At 42.6% G+C, this 18819-nt stretch overlaps 1 long non-coding RNA gene across 1 annotated transcript; it reads left to right on the top strand.

Moving 5' to 3' along the window:
• The first annotated feature begins 1046 nt into the window (after positions 1-1046).
• Positions 1047-11932, top strand: LOC134404083 (uncharacterized). The gene is made up of 3 exons (XR_010025844.1): positions 1047-1150; positions 8580-8675; positions 11246-11932. It is a non-coding gene; the product is annotated as an uncharacterized LOC134404083 (long non-coding RNA).
• The last annotated feature ends 6887 nt before the right edge of the window (positions 11933-18819 follow it).

The following is an 18819-nucleotide window of genomic DNA, read 5'->3' as shown; positions in this document are numbered from 1 at the left end:
AAGGCTGTCACCTGATGAAAAAAAAACTTAGTCGATTAATCAAATTAATTGAAATTGAAATTAATCAGTTAATTGAATTTTAATTGAAATCGATCCATTAAATTGATGAATTAATCCACTACATCTGCATAAATTTGCAAAGGACAATATTTCTGAAGAAAAAAACTCAGATGGTATGTCGCAGCAAGCACCATTGCACAAGAGGTATTCTTCCATATGTGTTGAAAGGTTTTCAATTCATTAATCTGATTAATCAATTAAGAATTGCAGCTCTACATAGAACCAGGGATTGCTTCTTGGCCAGTAAGAAAACAATAATGACTGTGTTTGTGCACTCTGTTCTATCAGAAAAGCTCAGCTCATAGGATTGTTCATACCACCCCCTTTTTTGAGCGGTGGGAAGTCTACAGTGGGTTTTGCATTGACCAGGTTCATATGTAACAACAACCCATGGGTTGTTGAGAGTGAGCATGCTGCCTTCTGTCCACTTGCCACTTTCACTTCAGCTCTACTTTTGTAAACATCCCAGGAATAAACCATGGGTAAAACCTCTGGGTTATTTCGCCCTCGACAATCCAGTGTCCCAGGTTCACACATCATGCACTGGTTGCTTTTGACCTATAAAGCTTTACATGGCTTAGAACCAAATACCTGATGGAGCACCTCTCCTGGCATGAACCAATCCATACACTAGATTCAGCATCTAAGGCCCTCCTCCAGGTACCTTCTCCGAGGCAAGCTTGGAGGGTGTCGAGAATGGAGAGGGCCTCTTTGGTGATGGTCCCCCAATGAGGCCTGTCTGGCACCAACATTGTTAACCTATCTATTTAAATGTTTTTTTTAATATAAATGGTTTTGCACTTTGTATAATGTATTTTTAATGCTTTTAAATCTTTGTGAACTGCTCAGATTCCTTTGGCTATAGGGTGGTATAGAAATATAATAAATGAATGAATGAGGAACAACCCAGGAATGGGATTTAGAAAGATAAAGATTTATTTTTTTTGCTGTTTACTTCTATTTATCTTATCCTCATGAAAAGCTGGCATGGCCTAGGAGGTGCTGTGGCCATGCCAAGAAGTGGCCAGTTCAGGGGCCAGAACTTAAACATGCTTCATCTAGCCCGGAGTTTTCTGAACCCACATACATGGTGAGTAACTGTAGTTGTTCTAATTTCCAGACTATTGCTTGTGGTAATGAGTTGCCTAATACATGTTAACTTAAACAAAAGGCAGGCTGCAGTTTAGATTTGTTCACCACAGGAAATGCAGAACTTGTAGAGGGAGAGGTCAACTGGGAGAAAGTGCTTACTCTCTCTCTGTGTGTGTGTGTGTGTGTGTGTGTGTGTGTATGAGAGAGAGAGAGAGAGAGAGAGAGAGAGAGAGAGAGAGAGAGAGAGAGAAACAATTAGTGTTAGCTGTTGAGAAACATCTGTCTGAACCCTGAGGAGGCTCTGTCTGGAAGTCAAAGGAGAAGACTGCTCAGAGCCAGACCAGATGTTTTACTGCCTGAGGTAAAAGACGAAATTCTACCTACCCATCCCTTGCCCAGCTCCATGTACAGGAGCCAGTTGTAGTGGCCATTAAATCTTCAACAGAGACAATGAGACCGCATCCTCCATTGTAAATAAAGACAGCTGTCTAGTTTATGGAGCATAGGTCAGGCCATGTGGCATACACAGCATTGTGTGCCAATATTGCACTGTTTCTCTCTGCCCCGCAGCACCTTTCTCTAAAACAGCTACAATCCAGTTTGTGAACCAGATTCTATGCCTGTGTGTTTGTTCACTCAACTTCTAATTTCTTACTCTCGAAATAACCCTAACTCCTGCTTATCTAGAGGTGTGTTCTTTTTGGATTGGAATCGATGCAATGAGGGTTCCTGACTGTTAGAGCAGTATGACAATGGAACCAGTTACCTAGGGCGGTTGTGGGCTCTCCCACACTAGAGGCATTCAAGAGGCAGCTGGACAAGCATCTGTCAAGTATGCTGTAGGGTGGATTCCTGCATTGAGCAGGGGGTTGGACTTGATGGCCTTTTAGGCCCCTTCCAACTGTACTATTCTATGATTCTATGCCCTTTCTGTCTATACACACAGAAAGCCCCTGGGTGGATGCGTGGTGGAGCTACAGTACATCGATTATGTGATGCAGCAGCCACTTTGCAGCCATCGTGGGGCTTTCCCGTGAAGCTACAAAGAAAAAAAGTTTTTTTCCGGAGTGAGGCGAGAACGGCTCATCCACCATCTATCCTTGTTCCAGAGTCATGGTGGAGGTGTGGCCTGGCAGTTGGCAATCCCTGATTGGTCACCATCTGCCTGGGCAGAGGGCAGGGCCACTGGAAACCCTGGGTTTTTGCTGCTGCATTGGGATTAGTTGCTGCCACCCTGATGCAGCAAAAGCGCAGGGTTTTGCTTTTATTTGGGAAATATTAATGGGCACCTTGCTTATTGGGCACTGTTGTGGCAGATTTCTCCTTGTGTAAGGATATTATGATATGGGATTTTGTATTTAGCTTTGAGCACAGATCAGCAGGTAACATATCCTGTGCCATATTCCCAGGCAACATGTCACTAAGATATCTGTAAATTTACAACATTCTTCATATTAATACACGGAGGATTTTTTTGTTTTTGTTTTTTTAAATAGAAGACTGAGATCAGTTGTGTCTTTATGTTTTACTTCAAAATCTTAAGCAGTTTTTCCATTTCATGATATGTAAACCACCCAGAGAGCTTTGGCTATAGGGTGGTATGTTGTTGTTGTTTATTCGTTCAGTCGCTTCCGACTCTTCGTGACTTCATGGACCAGCCCACGCCAGAGCTTTCTGTCGGCTGTCGCCACCCCTAGCTCCCCCAAGGTCAAGTCTGTCACCTCCAGAATATCATCCATCCATCTTGCCCTTGGTCGGCCCCTCTTCCTTTTGCCTTCCACTTTCCCGAGCATCAGCCTCTTTTCCAGGGTATCCTGTCTTCTCATTATGTGGCCAAAGTACTTCAGTTTTGCCTTTAATACCATTCCCTCAAGTGAGCAGTCTGGCTTTATTTCCTGGAGTATGGACTGGTTTGATCTTCTTGCAGGCCAAGGCACTCTCAGAATTTTCCTCCAACACCACAGTTCAAAAGCATCTATCTTCCTTCGCTCAGCTTTCCTTATGGTCCAGCTCTCGCAGCCATAGGTTACTACGGGGAATACCATTGCTTTAACTATGCGGACCTTTGTTGTCAGTGTGGTGTCTCTGCTCTTAACTATTTTATCAAGATTTGTCATTGCTCTCCTCCCAAGAAGTAAACGTCTTCTGATTTCCTGGCTGCAGTCAGCGTCTGCAGGAATCTTTGCGCCCAGAAATACAAAGTCTGTCACTGCCTCCACGTTTACTCCCTCTATTTGCCAGTTATCAATCAAGCTGGTTGCCATAATCTTGGTTTTTTGAGGTTTAACTGCAACCCAGCTTTTGCACTTTCTTCTTTCACCTTTGTCATAAGGCTCCTCAGCTCCTCCTCGCTTTCAGCCATCAAATAGAAATGATAATAATAATAATAATAATAATAATAATAATAATAATAATAATAATAATATGAGCATTAAACATACAGGAATACATAGTAGCTGCAAACACAATTCAAAAGCATTTACTTTCTAGGAACATTGCCTTTATAAAGATTAAAGCATCTTACCTAACGATCTTGGAGCAAAATGGAGTAAAGAAGTCAATGAGGACAGATGCCATTGTCCTCTGGAGGACAGACATTGGGCAGATTCTCATAACCACAGAGGAATAATAAGCCACATGTGCCAGTTCTGAGCTGCCTAATTACTCTCACTGGGCCCAGATGCTTGTGATGTCTGAACCCAGTGAGGTTGGGAAGCTGGGATTGTTCCTTCCCAACATTCTTATCTGAAGCACCAATTAGTTCTTTCCTGAGTTCAGTTTCCTAGAGGAGAGTTAGAACTTTCCTGTATAAGCATTTAGTGGCTAAGTTAAATCTAGTGATTAACAAAAATGCTATTAGATATTGCTCAGTGATGCACATATTTGCATGCATTAACTGAAGATGCCCTGTCCTCAAAAAGGAACCTCATCTGAGCTTTCCAGACACATTTTTTTTAGTCAATGGCCCCATTCAGAAGACACTGTAAACCACGGCTTTAAACACAGTGAATAAGGCTTTTTGTCTTATTCCCCGTGGTTTAAGGTATCTTCTGAACAGGGCTACTAACATGCCAATAATGATTGGATATATGCTTCATGGTGTGCTCCCTTGCAAACAGTGTAGCACAAATAAGTAGCATAGGTATCTTAAAGACACCTGCAAATCTGTTCTATATCACTGAAAACTGAGCTGCTCTGAGCCACTGAAGAGAAAACAGTATATGTGCATGCAGCTGGGCAGAAAGAAAATTGCACTTATGTTGACTATTAAATGTACAAATAAGTAGATTTTAATGATGATGTATAGGATAGCTGCTTATGCATTGCCAAAAAAGGGACAAAAGAGGACACCAATTTGCATAAAAATAAACATGCTAATTTATATGTATAGATGCAAATTTAGAAATAATTACTATAATTTAAAGAGAAATACATATCAATGGGGACCAGGAAACCCGTGTGTCTGCCTGCTCAGTCCAGGTGCTAACTGTTGATGGGCAATATCAAGGCTCTATCCCTCTCTTCTTATGTAGGGTGACCATATGGAAAGGAGGACAGCCTCCTGTATCTTTAACAATTGTACAGAAAAGCTGCAGGAGCTATACTAGAGTGACCAGATATAAAAGTGGGCAAGGTTCCTGCAGCTTTAACTATTGTGATGAAGAGGGAATTTCTCCAGGTGCTGCATGCATATAGATGACACCTACTGAAATTCCCCTTTCAATACAACTGTAAGATACAGGAGTCCTGTCCTCCTTTTCATATGGTCAACCAATACGGTTCTTTATTTTTAAATCAGACTTGGACTTAAAATAGAAGACTGTCCTTTGTAGAATAGGGCACACACACACCCTAGCACTGATGACAACAGTGCCCATGACCAAGGTCCCAGACTCACATCTGATGAATAAGCCCGCCCCAAGCTTAAATTCTGCTGACTGTTTTTCATTATCTTTTAATATATTGCTGCCCTCCAATTTTCCTCCTTTCCTAGTCTTTCCATTACAGTCATAGCAGGAGGGCTGATGCTGGGACATTTTCCACATTATCAGTTCCTTGTGGTGGGAAAAGTGGTGGGAAATGGGGACCATTATTACTTGCTCTTTTCTTTTTACTGCATCTCTGAGCCATTCAAATCTTACACACTTCCAATACTTCTGTTAATGCCACCTGTCAGTCCTGCCTTGTAAAGCTCCTCCCATCTTCTTGTTGCCAAGGGAACAGCCACCATGACCATGGCAACCTGCCTTACCATAAACTCACATGGAAAAGTCCTCCTATCTGCTATTCTGTGGGCATTAGCAGTGCGATTGTACAATCAAACCCTCATGTGGACCTACCTTTTCTCTCCAGCTCTCCATAGTGATAAATAGGAGGACCCTGACATCAGGGCAATTGTGGGGATTTAGCATTCCCTAAAGTGGAGTCTTGTGATGCATTTTGCAAAAAATGAACAATTGAAGACTCAAATCAGGCTGTGTTTTGTGTTAAAGCACCTAAGCTGCAATCCTAAAACCTTTACTCCCTCATTTACTCAGAAGTAAATGTAACTGTGGGGCTTATTCCTTAGTATGACCCCACAGGACACAGTGGAATGTACTTTTGAATATAAATAGGACAAAACCGCTATATAGCGCCACCCAGTGTCAGTAGGAATAGGAATTTATTTAGCTAGGGTGACCACATGGAAAGGAGGACAGGGCTCCTGTATCTTTAACAGTGGTATTGAAAAGGGAATTTCAGGAGGTGTTATTTGTATGCATACAGCACCTTGTAAATTTCTCTCTTCATCACAATAGTTAAAGCTGCAGGAGTCCTGCCCTCTTTTGTAGAGTGACCAGATACAAAAGAGGGCAGGGCTCCTGCAGCTTTAATTTCACCAGGTTTTGCATATGTACAAATGGTACCGGCTGAAATTCCCTTTTCTATGCAACTGTGAAAGATACAGGAGCCCTGTCCTCCTTTTCCACCCAGAGAGTTTTGGCTATGGGGCGGTATGGAAATAATAATAATAATAATAATAATAATAATAATAATAATAATAATAATGCACACTTACAGAACAATCCTAACCCCCTCAAACAGCCATCTGAAGGGGGTGAGGATAAGAAGTTGTAGGTGCACCCCTCTGTTGCTGGAGAACAGCTCTACTGGCAGCAGTGCGCTTATCCACCATGGAACCCCCCAGTATCTCTATAAGTTTATATCACTGGCAGTATTAATAATGGTGGTTGCAGACACTAGGCCCTGAAATAGAGCATTCTGGAGTCTTGGGGCATGTCTAGGCAATGCCTTATCCTGGGAATCGCCTCGGGATCATCCCTGTGCATCCACATGACATACAGGGGGTCCCGGGGGCAGGGAGGGATGATGCCTCCATTTCCCCAGGAATACCGGGACGGCTTTTAGCCTGATTTTTCCTGTTTCATCCTGGCTCCTCACGAGTAAACACGAGGAGCTGGGAACTGGGCATGGGACGCGGAGCTCTTCAGGAGCTTTGTGCCCATTGCGGGTGGGGAGGGGAGCAGGGTTGTGGATTTTTTTACCTTTTACTTTTCGTTGGAGTGCTTGTGCGCTCCAGGGGCGGATCCACACTTAACCTTTGGGACGCCCTGACGGGTCACAGAGCTTGTTGGAAGCCAGCGGGGGCTTCTTCCGCGATGCTCTCCGACCCGGGTGGGCCCCGGGTGACTCTTTTGCCGGCAGAAGGAGGCCGGTGGGTACGGGGGCGGCAGCTGATTGCCTGGCGAAGGCGCCGGGTGCAGCAACTCTGAATCCTGTCCCTGCGAGGGCCGCCTCCTCCTCCTCCTCCACCGCCTCTTTTTGAAACGCAAAAGGTAGGGTTCTCAACATCGATTTCGGGACGCCCCAAATCGCCGTCAGGGCGTCCCAAAGGTTAAGTGTGGATCCGCCCCAGCTCTTCTTGTTTTGTTTTGTTTTTTAAAAATGGCCGCCACAACGGGTGCGATGCCTGGGATGTTGCGTGGCTCATGTGGACTGAGGGGGAGGATCTTGCGATCAGCATATTGCGAGATCCTCCCTCTCCTCTCCCCTGGTGTAGACATGCCTTTGGCTGAAGCAGGACAGAAACAGTCTTAGATTTTGCATTTTGTGCTGCAGTTCCACATTGCAACATCTATTCATCAATACATTTTTACTTGCATTCTCCAACCTGGTGTGTTCATCGGCAAAGTTCACACTGAGGGAGTGACCTACTTGGCTCTCAGTTTTGAGAGCCAACAAGATCAGTTGGATCTAAAGCCCCTTTATCTCAGGATTGGGCCCTTCTTTTATGCCAGCCTGAGGCTGAAAAGCGTAATTCTCCCCATTGGAACCAGTGGGGATGGGAAGAGAAGACTGATACACAGACACACACCCCTTCTGCCCTGGCCAGCATGAGCCGGCAGGACTCTGGAAGTGATGCTCCCTGCCCTGCCCCAAGTTAGGATTGTTCTACTCATTTACAGAATGTGTTCATTCTTTTTATTTCACACATCCTCATCACAATTCTGTGAGGTTTATGTACATTATGTACATAATGTACATTAATGTACACTATGTACATTAATGTACTCAATTCTGTGAGTACATTAATGTACTTCTTTTTACAGACAGAGGAGTGGCTTGAGAGATATGTGTGGTGTCCAAGGTCTTCTCTTTAGTTGAGGGTTAAATAGGGATGTGCACCTAAGTGTAGCATTCTGTCTGTTAGGCTGAAAAGATAAATGAGCAAACGATTTCCCCCTCTGGGAAAGACGGCAGCTTGAGATAAATTTAAAAATTTTAAAAAACTAATATAATCTAAACTCTGTGCAGAAAAGACTGTTCGCATCAGGCATTCAGGGCACAATTTGCTTTCTTTTCCCTTAGTCTTTAATACAAAGCATGTAATAATTTTTTAGGCTTTGGTGTGGCATCATAAAGCAAAGCCCTCAACAATGTGTGGCTGGTACATAAACTCAGGGTCATGCATTCACAACAAGACTACACCATTCATTTCCAATGTCTTGTTTTGGAACCTTGCAGAATATACATAATTTATCTGAAATCCCCTGTATATTTACATGGGAGTAAGCATCACTGACAATAGTGGCACTTATTTTGAAGTAATAATACATAACATTGTGTTGTCAGTCTATTTGTTTCTCCTTATTGAATGCTTATGGTCTTGTAGTTGGCTTCTTGGACCGTAGTATAATTTCCCAATATTTCCTTCTTTGGATAGGCGTGTCTAAACATCCTTGCGGATGGATTTTGTGCTATTCTAAGTGGATGTGACATAACAAGTTAAGCGAAGGTATATATGTCTTGTGCATTCTATTACTGGGATCTAAATTTTAAACTAAAAACATGTCTGGTTATTATTTAATTTGTATGTATAGCCTATGTGTGGTGAACATGCGTCATTTCTCTCATTACTCCTTCAGGGCTTAAAACCCCATCAGTCCGACATCTATGAGGCCATTAAGAATGATGCAAGTAGTGCAAGTGGTACAACACACAAAATGATGCCTACACCTGAGGTGAGTCTGATATTTTGTCATTGCTCTACTGAGGGTTCCCTCTTGTATTGCCTGCTGTTAAAGAAACCATTACACACTCTCTGTGGTGTAGTGGCAAGGGAATGTGAGGGAGTGAGCTCCAGACTTCTTTCAGAGTGCAGGTGTTAATATCATCTACTGGTGCACTGGGGCAATTGATGGACTCTCCTTGCTCTGGCAAGTAAATGATGTTTTTAGGTATTACTGTTGTTTGTGATAGATTATCATATAGGAAGCCAGAGAATGAGGAAAATAATAAAGCAGAGGCTGAATACATCCTTTCTTTTTCTTGTTTGGTTCCTGTCTCCTTCTATATCAGGGATGGGCAACTTGTGGCTTTTCAGATGTTTTGGCCTACAAATCCCATCATCCCTTACCACTGCCTACACTGGGTAGGAGTGATGGGAATTGTCAACCAAAACCTTTGGAGGGCCACGTTACCACCCATGTTCTATTATCAACCAACAGTTTAAGGGTTTTGCAATCTTTCAGGGTTTACAGAACTCTTCACTAGGAGAAATTAGCATTCCAGGCATTAAACAAATATGTCATTTAGGCCCCTATATCTTCAATTAGTAATGTGGTTTTTGTATATTAGAACACATACACATATTCCTGTATTTCTTTGCTTCCAAAATAAAGCTTGTTCAATTATAAGCTAATTCTTCTTGCCCAAGTTAGAAAGAGAATATTTGGACTTCACTGCCATTTATCTGGAGTCTCGTTTCCATGCTTGGCTCTGAAAATGTATAAAGGTTGCCAGAGCATTTCTCTCTAGACAAGACCAATTGGAATGCCAGCTGCTTAATTTCCAGATTATGTCTGTATTGCTCTTGGGGCCAATTTGGATGTTGGTTGTTCTCTGGAAAGAGCAGATGTGGAGTAAACTGCAGCCCGGGATAGCCACAAAAATATCATGTGTGAATGAGAAACATGTGGATCTCATCCATGTATTAAAATGGCTTCTGGAGTTCACACATCAGCAGGCAAGTGAGACCCTGTGTTGCTGGTTATCATGTTAGATATTTTTGAGGATTTGCAGAAACATGAGAGAGTCTCACATGTGAAAATGGAACATAGTCTTTGAATTGCCAGATGACAATGTTAAGGTAACCATATGAGGCTGAACGGAGGAGGAAAGACAAATGAGGGCCTGGGCATTTTTTCATTGAAGGACAGTATACATTAGTATATTGTGTGAGCACCTTGTTGCTGTTAATGTCACTGTCCTCATGACATTTTAGCTGCTGTGGGAATGGCACTGAAGCACAGAAAAATGACCTAGTGCCAGACCTTCAGAACAATGAACACCCTTAACCATAAGGAGTGATATAAGCTTTTAAAACCCCATTCTATGACCAGTTATATCATAGAATACAGAGTATTCTGTCATAGAATATATTTTCATATATTTTCATAGAATACATTTTTGGGATGAGGTAGAATGGCCACTTGTTGGTATTTTGGTGTAGCCCATATAATATCAGTGTCACACGAGTTAATCATAAAGCAGGATTCTACTCTGGAATTCTAGTCTGGCTTTGATTACTGTGGCTGATTTAGCACCGGCCACAAACTGCAATCTGTGATCTGGAAGAGCACCATAGATTTTCAGTGCAGAACACGGCTGGTTTAAATTTTATATTCCTAAAATTCAGAACCTGGGACAGACTAGGGATTCTTTTTGTATACAAGCCATTCTACTGCCTAACATACTCCATGGCTGAAGATATGGTTATTGGTGGAGTTAAGATCTTCTAGACTGGTGATGTTGGGGCTTTTGAAACATCCATGTGAAAGCCCGATACTTGGGTGTGATCCAGGATGGCATCCATTACTGTCATGAGCCTATCCCAAAGCATTACATAGCTAACACACAAGCCTCCAAATCCACTGCCTAAAGTGGCAGAGCAGGAGCAGCGGCGATTGGCACACTCCCTCCACACTACCAGGAGGGCCCCTGTGGGGGTTGCTGAGTGGACAGGCATACAGATGGGTGAGTTCATGTTTGCCACAGCAGGAGAGTGGAGACAATGGGGCTCTCTGGAGCAGCCACCCAGTGGCAATACTGTGGGTACTCCAGAGAGCCCTGCTGGCCCCACTATTACATTGTAGCAAATGCCACAGAAGGAGAGAAACTGGTAGGGCTCTCCTCTGGCTTGCTCTAAGGATTCTCTCAGAGAGATCCAATGGGTGAGTGTTCAGGTTTGCTCTGAACAGTTGCATCAGTTGTAAAAAGTGGTCACCCTGCTTCTGCAGAGAGCCATCTAGGCCCAAATGCTTCATCAGAGCCAGACATTATGGCAGGAGGTGTTCCTGGTTGATCACCTCTACCACTGGTAGAGGGTTCAGAGTGATTTTCTGAACATATGCTACACTGCCGTTTTGAAGGTCTCTGACATAGGGATGCTTGGAGTAAAGAAAGTTCTTGTTTTTTTTTTATTACACACACACACACACACACACACACACACACACACACACACTATGTGCAGGCTGGCTGTAGCCCTGATAGTGAAATTAAATTTCTTTTTGTTTCCAACAATTTTTAGGTACCTGGGCAGAAAACACAAGGAAAAACCCAAGATTTTTATGAGAACAATATCACAGATGTGTATGAGAACATCTAAGGAGAAAGACTGCACTGCAGAACTTTCCTTTCCTTCACATCTCAAAAGAAGGTTCTAAATTCCCAGCATAGTTTAAGCATGGGACATGTACAATGATTTACTGAGATTAGTACAGCTGAATATTATCTCTACACAGCCTACCAAATACAGCTATGTGACATGAACTCTTTCTGCTAAACAATTCTTCCTCCTAATAAAATGGGAATGGGAACATGAAGAAAGAAGAAACCTGGTGGAACAAAACCGGAATCTCATCAGCTTGCCAATATGATTTGTGAGCTCAGTTCCATGGAAGCTTGTTTAGAGGGCAGTACCTGAAAACAGTATGCCATCAGTGAATCCAAGAAGGGTATCTAAAAGGTTGCACTTGATATTAAATGTAGCTTTTTATTTTAAACTGGCTGGGGGATACTGGGAGTTGTAGGACATTTTTCTGTCTAAACATGCATAGGATTGCATCCTTTATTGCACATGCTGACTGCAAGCATTTTGGTGAGGGGATTAATTTCTTGGTGTTTTTGTTACTGTACTTTTAAAATATATTTATTTCACCAATTAGGGTAGGGATGGAAAACCTCTGGCCTGTGCACCAAGTTTGGCCCATCAAAACAGCCCAGCAATGCACCTGCCCCTCCCCCAATCCCCACCTACGGAAGAATAGTGGAGACAGGAATCCTCACTGTTATCTCCAGTCAGCAATCCAGAGATAACAGTAGGGGATCCCCCTGCATGCTGCTCTCCCTTCTAATTGAAGCCATGTATGAGACTCGACGTACGTGAATTTTCTGTCCCTTGGTTCAGGGGAGCTAGAGTTTATTATTGGGGGAGCTAGAGTTTATTATCTGGCTGAAAAAGAAAAAAAGGCTCCAGTAAATCTACTGACTAAACTCATTTAAGCAATAAATAAAAACGTCTGGGCCATCGTGCCTCAGATTTAAGTTATAAAATCAGTTCACTCATTGTTATTATTGTTTCCAACAAAGAACTTTTAAGATATTGTTTGTGCCCATGAACCAAAGAAAATTGTTTTCATTTGTCAGCCTTCAGAAATTAATTGAAGTAAGAGGGATGAGCAAATTATATGCCTTGGGGGATTTCTTCAAGAAAGAATCATCAACATTTTAATTTTAAAATGTTTGTTTTTACATTGTAAGCCTGTGGGCAGGGACCGTCTTACTTGTTATTGATCTTATGTTAGTTGCTGCTGCAGGAGCCTATTCAGATGAAGAGTTGGATAAAAATGCTTAAAAATAATATGTCTGATGGTAATATTTCTCAGGCAGGCCACTTAAAATCAAACCTCAAGATTTGTGGACCAGCAAATAAATGCTAATAGTTATGTCTATCATTGTTCCAGTGATGACATTTGTCTTTATTCAAGTATATATTCAAGTATTATACACCGGAAAGAAGTTCTAGAGAGAACTAAACCCCACCCCACCCCAAAGTGACTTAAGTTCTAGTACTATTGGCCCACTTTGCACAAACACCACTGCTCATGGTGGCTTGTCTAAGCCACTGTGAGCTGCAGCACATGGCGGACAGTTTTTGAATCTTCAAGCTGCGGCTTGTCATATTGTCTGAATTTGGGGGAAATGAGTTATGTGAGGGTTAAACAATCTTTGTATAAACCATGGTTTATTGTTTGGTTATGCAAAGGTTTTTTAACCCTTGCAAAATCCATGGTCTCTGGGTTCAGATGACATGACAAACCACAGCCATTACTTTAATATTAAAAATGGCCATCGGCACACACTGCAGCCTACCTTGGCTTAAATAAGCCAGGGTGATGAGCTGTTTGTTTGTGCGAGCTGGCCCACTGAGTGAGTTCTAAAAGCTTTAGATTCCAAAGAGGAGCCATGTTAGTTGGTTGCAACAAAAACGCCCTGTAGCACGCTAAAATTAAACAGATCTAGTGAAGCCTGTGCTTGTGAAGGCAAATCTTATGTTATGAAATGCATATTCCTCAGTTACTTCCTCTTTCAAAAGAGGAAGTACAGAACGAGCACTAGGCCCATTAAGTTTGCTGTTCTAATGGCGCTGCTTCTCCTGCATACAGCAGGAGAGAGCAGCAATTCCGTGTTTAAAAATACATCGGACTTAACAAGGGTTTTTTTGTCACGCAAGAAAGGCCAGAAGGGGCGGAAGGCACACGGGAGGCAGACGACATGTGAGGGACCTGGGCAAACTCCGTGAGTGCCTAGTAACGAGCGTGCAATAAAACACTCGTCGGATGGAGCTTTACATAAGGCTTTTATTGTGCACTCGTGATTATTCACTGACAGTAGTTTGTGGGTCCTTTACATGACATTGACATTCTCCAAGGCCCCTCCTGTACTTTGCAACCATTATCATGGTGTGTTTTTTTCATAACAAAAAAAGTGTGGCATTTTTCCCCCCTGATTGGTGTTATAAAGCCCCCAGTAATTGCTATACTATCATCTAGCGATTGTGCAATGCATCATTTAGAAAAGCAGAGAAAGAAACCCCCCAGAAAGGGAAAAACAAAACAAAACAAAAAAACAGGTAAAGCAGCCAATCTTAATCCCAGAAAGAATCCAGTAAAGGTGTGGGATAAAAGCCTCATGTAGAAATGCCTACTGTTTAATTGTGCGTAGGAGTGCTGCATTAACAGAAACGTCACACACTAGAAGCAGTAATATGATTTACTTGGCACAGGCTTGGTCCCAGTTGAAGAACATCCAGTTGCATTCACCAACATCCCAGACCTGTTTTTTTTAAAGGCTAGATGAATATCTGTCATGAACGAATGGAGGGGAGGATGGATTTAATAAAAAACTATCCCTTAAGCCACCAGGTGGTGCCCTTGATTCTTATAGGCTACCTTTTTTGTAGGCCTTTACCTCTGCCAAAACTGTGTCACTGGTTTTTTCACTAATGGAATTGTATACATTTAGCCCACAGGAAATACAATCAGTTTGGTTATCTGTAATATCACTTTATATAGCAATTGTGATTATGCCTATTTGAACACAAAGAGGAGGTTCACCAGATGTCATGCTACAACATAAGGGAATATGTTCAGGGGAAGGGCCAGTCTGTCAGGAATAGCATCTTTTCCCCACAATTCATGCTATTCTAAAGTCTCAGATGAGAGATGAAATGTTTATGCACTTTCAGGGTGGCAGGGAATGGAACAGGTAAACTTATTTCAGAAACAAAAATGAAAAGGGGTTGGCTCAGTTTATTAGCGCTTGTCCAATCCATTGTTGCAGCAAGGCACCAATCTAGCACATCCATGATCTCACCTGATGAAGATGAAAAGGAGAAATAGAGCTGTGTGTCATCAGCATATTGATGACAATACACTCCAAAACTCCTGATGATTCCACTCAGTGGTTTTATGTACACCTTAAATAGCATGAAGGAACAAAACTGACCCCTGATGAACCCCATACGGGGCTGAACTATATCCCCCAAGTATCACCTTCTGGAGCCGATTATCCAAGTAGGGGTGAACCCACTGCAACGCAGTACCTCTGACTCCAAATGCAGACAGTCAACCCAGCAGGACACCATGGTTGATGATATTGAAAGCTCTTGAGAGATCAAAGAGAATCAGCAGAGTTACACTCTGGTAATCAGGGTGACCAAGCCTGTTTCCCAGCTTGAAACCCAACTGAAATGGTTCCAGATAATCAGCTTCATCCAAGAGCAGCTGGTCAGCAACCCCCACCCCCCATCCAAGGACCTTGCCCAAGAAAGGAATATTTGCCACTGGCCTAAAGTTGTTGAGATCCTCTGGGTCTAGAGGATTTCTTTAGGAGTGGTCTTACTGCTGCCTTTTTCAGGTGGTCCAGGACCACTCCCTCTTACAAGAAGGCGTTAATTTCTTCCTCAGCCTAGCCGGCTGTTTCCTCCCTGCCAGGTTTAATAAGTCACAAGGTGCAAGGATCCAATATGGAAATGGTTGCATGAAACTGTACAAACACATCATCTATGTTCTCAAGCTGTACCAACTGAAATGCATCCAACAAAACTGAACAAGACTGCACTCTGGATACGTTACCTGGACTTTAAGTCCCAGCAGATGAAAAGGATTTTATGCTGGAAATGCCTTGTAAACATGTCACAACGGGCAGCTCCATTGGACAGCATAGATCGAATGCAACGGAGGTGAAGTAAAATTTCTTCGCTGCCTTCACCACCCCTCAATAAGCTCTAATATGGGCACACAGCAGTGTTTGATTACATTTGTTGGGAGTTTTTCTATCTACGCTCAAGCCATTTCCCACCTTCCTTCAAAGAGCCCTACTTGTCGGGATTTCTGGCCTACTTTATGCTAGATCATTCTCCAGTTCAGGTTTAGCAAAATGATGTAGCACACTTGTGCCTGTCAATTGTGAAAAACTGCTTTACTTTAGATACTAAGGTTTAAGATTTTCTATGTAGAATACTAGCCTTCCAGTCCAGGTAGAGCTGTGTGTCACCAGCATATTGATGACAATGCACTCCAAAACTCCAGATGATCTGACTCAATGTTTCATGTTCGTGTCAAATAGTATGGAAGAACAAAACTGACCCCTGATGAACCTCATACTGGGGAATCCATGGGGCTGAGCAATGTTCCCCAAGTACCACCTTCTGGAGCTGACTATCCAAGTAGGAATGAAACCACCGCAATGCAAAATATGATAGCAGATTTTCAAAATGGTCTATTTCCCCAGATTTTCTTATATGTGTTATTCTTCGTTTCAAGGACAGCAAAACAATATAGGACATGCTTGTGCTTGTCTCATGTCTTAAGAGAAGTTGGTATGTGTCAGGATCTCACAGCTGAAACATTATCTGCTTCACCAGACAAAAGAAGATATCATAGCTGTTTTTCAAAAAAACCTTCTTCAAAACACACATAAAAACCTCTTCTCTCTTAGTTTATTTCACTCTGCAGGGCAACAAAACTCAGATGGTGCATTTGTGCCATTTTTCTTGTAAAAAATACTGCATGTCAGGACTCAAGCAATCTCTCACACCACATCTACTTATCAGAATCTATTTTTAAAATCAAAACAGCAAAGCAATAGCATGGGGCTACTAATTTGATTAGAGAAACGGCACTAGGGAAGGACGATTTAATCCTTTCTTCTCACATTATCTCTCTGATCTAAATCCTTCCTCCCTAAGCTATAATTTTGCCCCATGTAGAAAAACATACTGGGGGAAAATACCATATGGGTCCTAGTCATGGATCTTCTGTCACATCTAGTTTGGCCCTCATAATCTCATATCTAAAAACACTATGTGCCTTGTTGGATAGAACAGTTGGTTTTCAAAAAAAAAAGGCCTTCCTTTTCAGGAACACCCTGCATAATGGGATTGGTCTAGATTAAAATTCTGTATTTTGGTCATGCAAGTTTTGTGAATTGTGAGAAACTGTTGTCAGAATACCACCTATATATGAATTGGTATGAATGTTTAATTAGGAGTGACCGAAAGGTTAATTGGTGGTGCAGAGGTGACCAAGTATACATTTATTGTGTTGCTTTATTCAGCTTGTTATCAATTGTATTAGAAAGTATATTTAGTGCTCAATTCCTACTTTGCCTCAGTCTTCTCCCAAAAGCGGGTCTATGACCCCCCTGGAGAAAGTGAAGTAGAAGTTGAGGGGGCAGGATTGCAATTTGAGATTGATAAACAAATGGTCAAAGAACACCTAATTTCCTTGAATGAGTTCAAATCTCCAGGGCCTGATGAACTGCATGCTAGAGTAATGAAGGAGCTAGCGGAAGAACTCTCAGAACCTTTGTTTATTATCTTTGCAAAATCATGGAAGACGGGTGAGGTGCCGGACGACTGGAGGAGGGCTAACGTTGTCCCTATCTTCAAAAAGGGCAAAAAGGAGGAACCTGAGAACTACAGACCAGTCAGTCTGACATCCATCCCTGGGAAAATTCTGGAGCAGATTATAAAGAAGTCAATCTGTAAACACCTTGAAATCAATGTGGTGATCACTAGAAGCCAACATGGATTTGTCAGGAACAAGTCCTGTCAGACTAATTTGATCTCATTTTTTGATCGGGTAACCTCCCTTGTGGACTGTGGGAATGCTGTGGACGTCATATATCTTGACTTCAGCAAAGCTTTTGACAAAGTGCCCCATGATATTCTGATTAACAAACTAGCTAAAAGTGGGCTAGATGGAACAACTATTAGCTGGATTCACAGTTGGCTACAGAATCGGACTCAAAGAGTACTTATCAATGGAACCTTCTCAAACTGGGGAGAGGCAACGAGTGGGGTACCGCAGGGCTCAGTCCTGGGCCCAGTGCTCTTCAACATTTTTATTAATGATTTGGACGAGGAGGTGCAGGGAACGCTTATCAAATTTGCAGATGACACCAAATTGGGTGGGATAGCTAATACCCTGGAAGACAGAAACAAACTTCAAAGTGATCTTGATAGACTGGAGTGCTGGGCTGAAAACAACAGAATGAAATTTAATAGGGATAAATGCCAAGTTCTACATTTAGGAAATAGAAACCAAATGCACAGTTACAAGATGGGGGATACTTGGCTTAGCAATACTACAAACGAGAAGGATCTTGGAATTGTTGTAGATCGCAAGCTGAATATGAGCCAACAGTGCGATATGGCTGCAAGAAAGGCCAATGCTATTTTGGGCTGCATTAATAGAAGTATAGCTTCCAAATCACGTGAGGTACTGGTTTCTCTCTATTCGGCCCTAGTTAGGCCTCATCTAGAGTATTGCGTCCAGTTCTAGGCTCCACAATTCAAGAAGGACGCAGACAAGCTGGAGCGTGTTCAGAGGAGGGCAACCAGGATGATTAGGGGTCTGGAAACAAAGCCCTATGAAGAGAGACTGAAAGAACTGGGCATGTTTAGCCTGGAGAAGAGAAGATTGAGGGGAGACATGATAGCACTCTTCAAATACTTAAAAGGTTGTCACACAGAGGATGGCCAGGATCGCTTCTCGATCCTCCCAGAGTGCAGGACACGGAATAATGGGCTCAAGTTAAAGGAAGCCAGATTCCAGCTGGACATCAGGAAAAACTTCCTGTTAGAGCAGTACGACAATGGAATCAGTTGCCTGGTGAGGTTGTGGCCTCTCCCACACTAGAGGCCTTCAAGAGGCAGCTGGACAACTATCTGTCAGGGATGCTTTAGGGTGGATTCCTGCATTGAGTGGGGGTTGGACTCGATGGCCTTGTAGGCCCCTTCCAACTCTGCTATTCTATAATTCTATGATTCTATGATGACATGAAACAGAATGTTATGTTAAGAAATGCTTTAGGGTTGGCCATGGTCCATGATGCTAGGGCAGTTTATTGAGGACAATCTTTTGTGTGGATGCTATTAACTCCAGGTAGTGGGCCTAAGTTTTATGTTCCAATTCAGTCCTGCTTGATTGGTTAGTCAGTTAGGATTTCTGTGGTGCCAGACAGACCATTTTGCACCAAAGCGACCGTTTGGCTCAAACACGCTGCTACTAGGATAACTCAGGCCTCCTGTTAGCA

Source organism: Elgaria multicarinata, chromosome 9 (genome assembly GCF_023053635.1).
Source record: "Elgaria multicarinata webbii isolate HBS135686 ecotype San Diego chromosome 9, rElgMul1.1.pri, whole genome shotgun sequence".
Lineage (NCBI taxonomy): Eukaryota > Metazoa > Chordata > Lepidosauria > Squamata > Anguidae > Elgaria > Elgaria multicarinata.
Note: the sequence above shows the minus strand (reverse complement) of the source record. Positions and strands in the feature narration are given on the sequence as shown.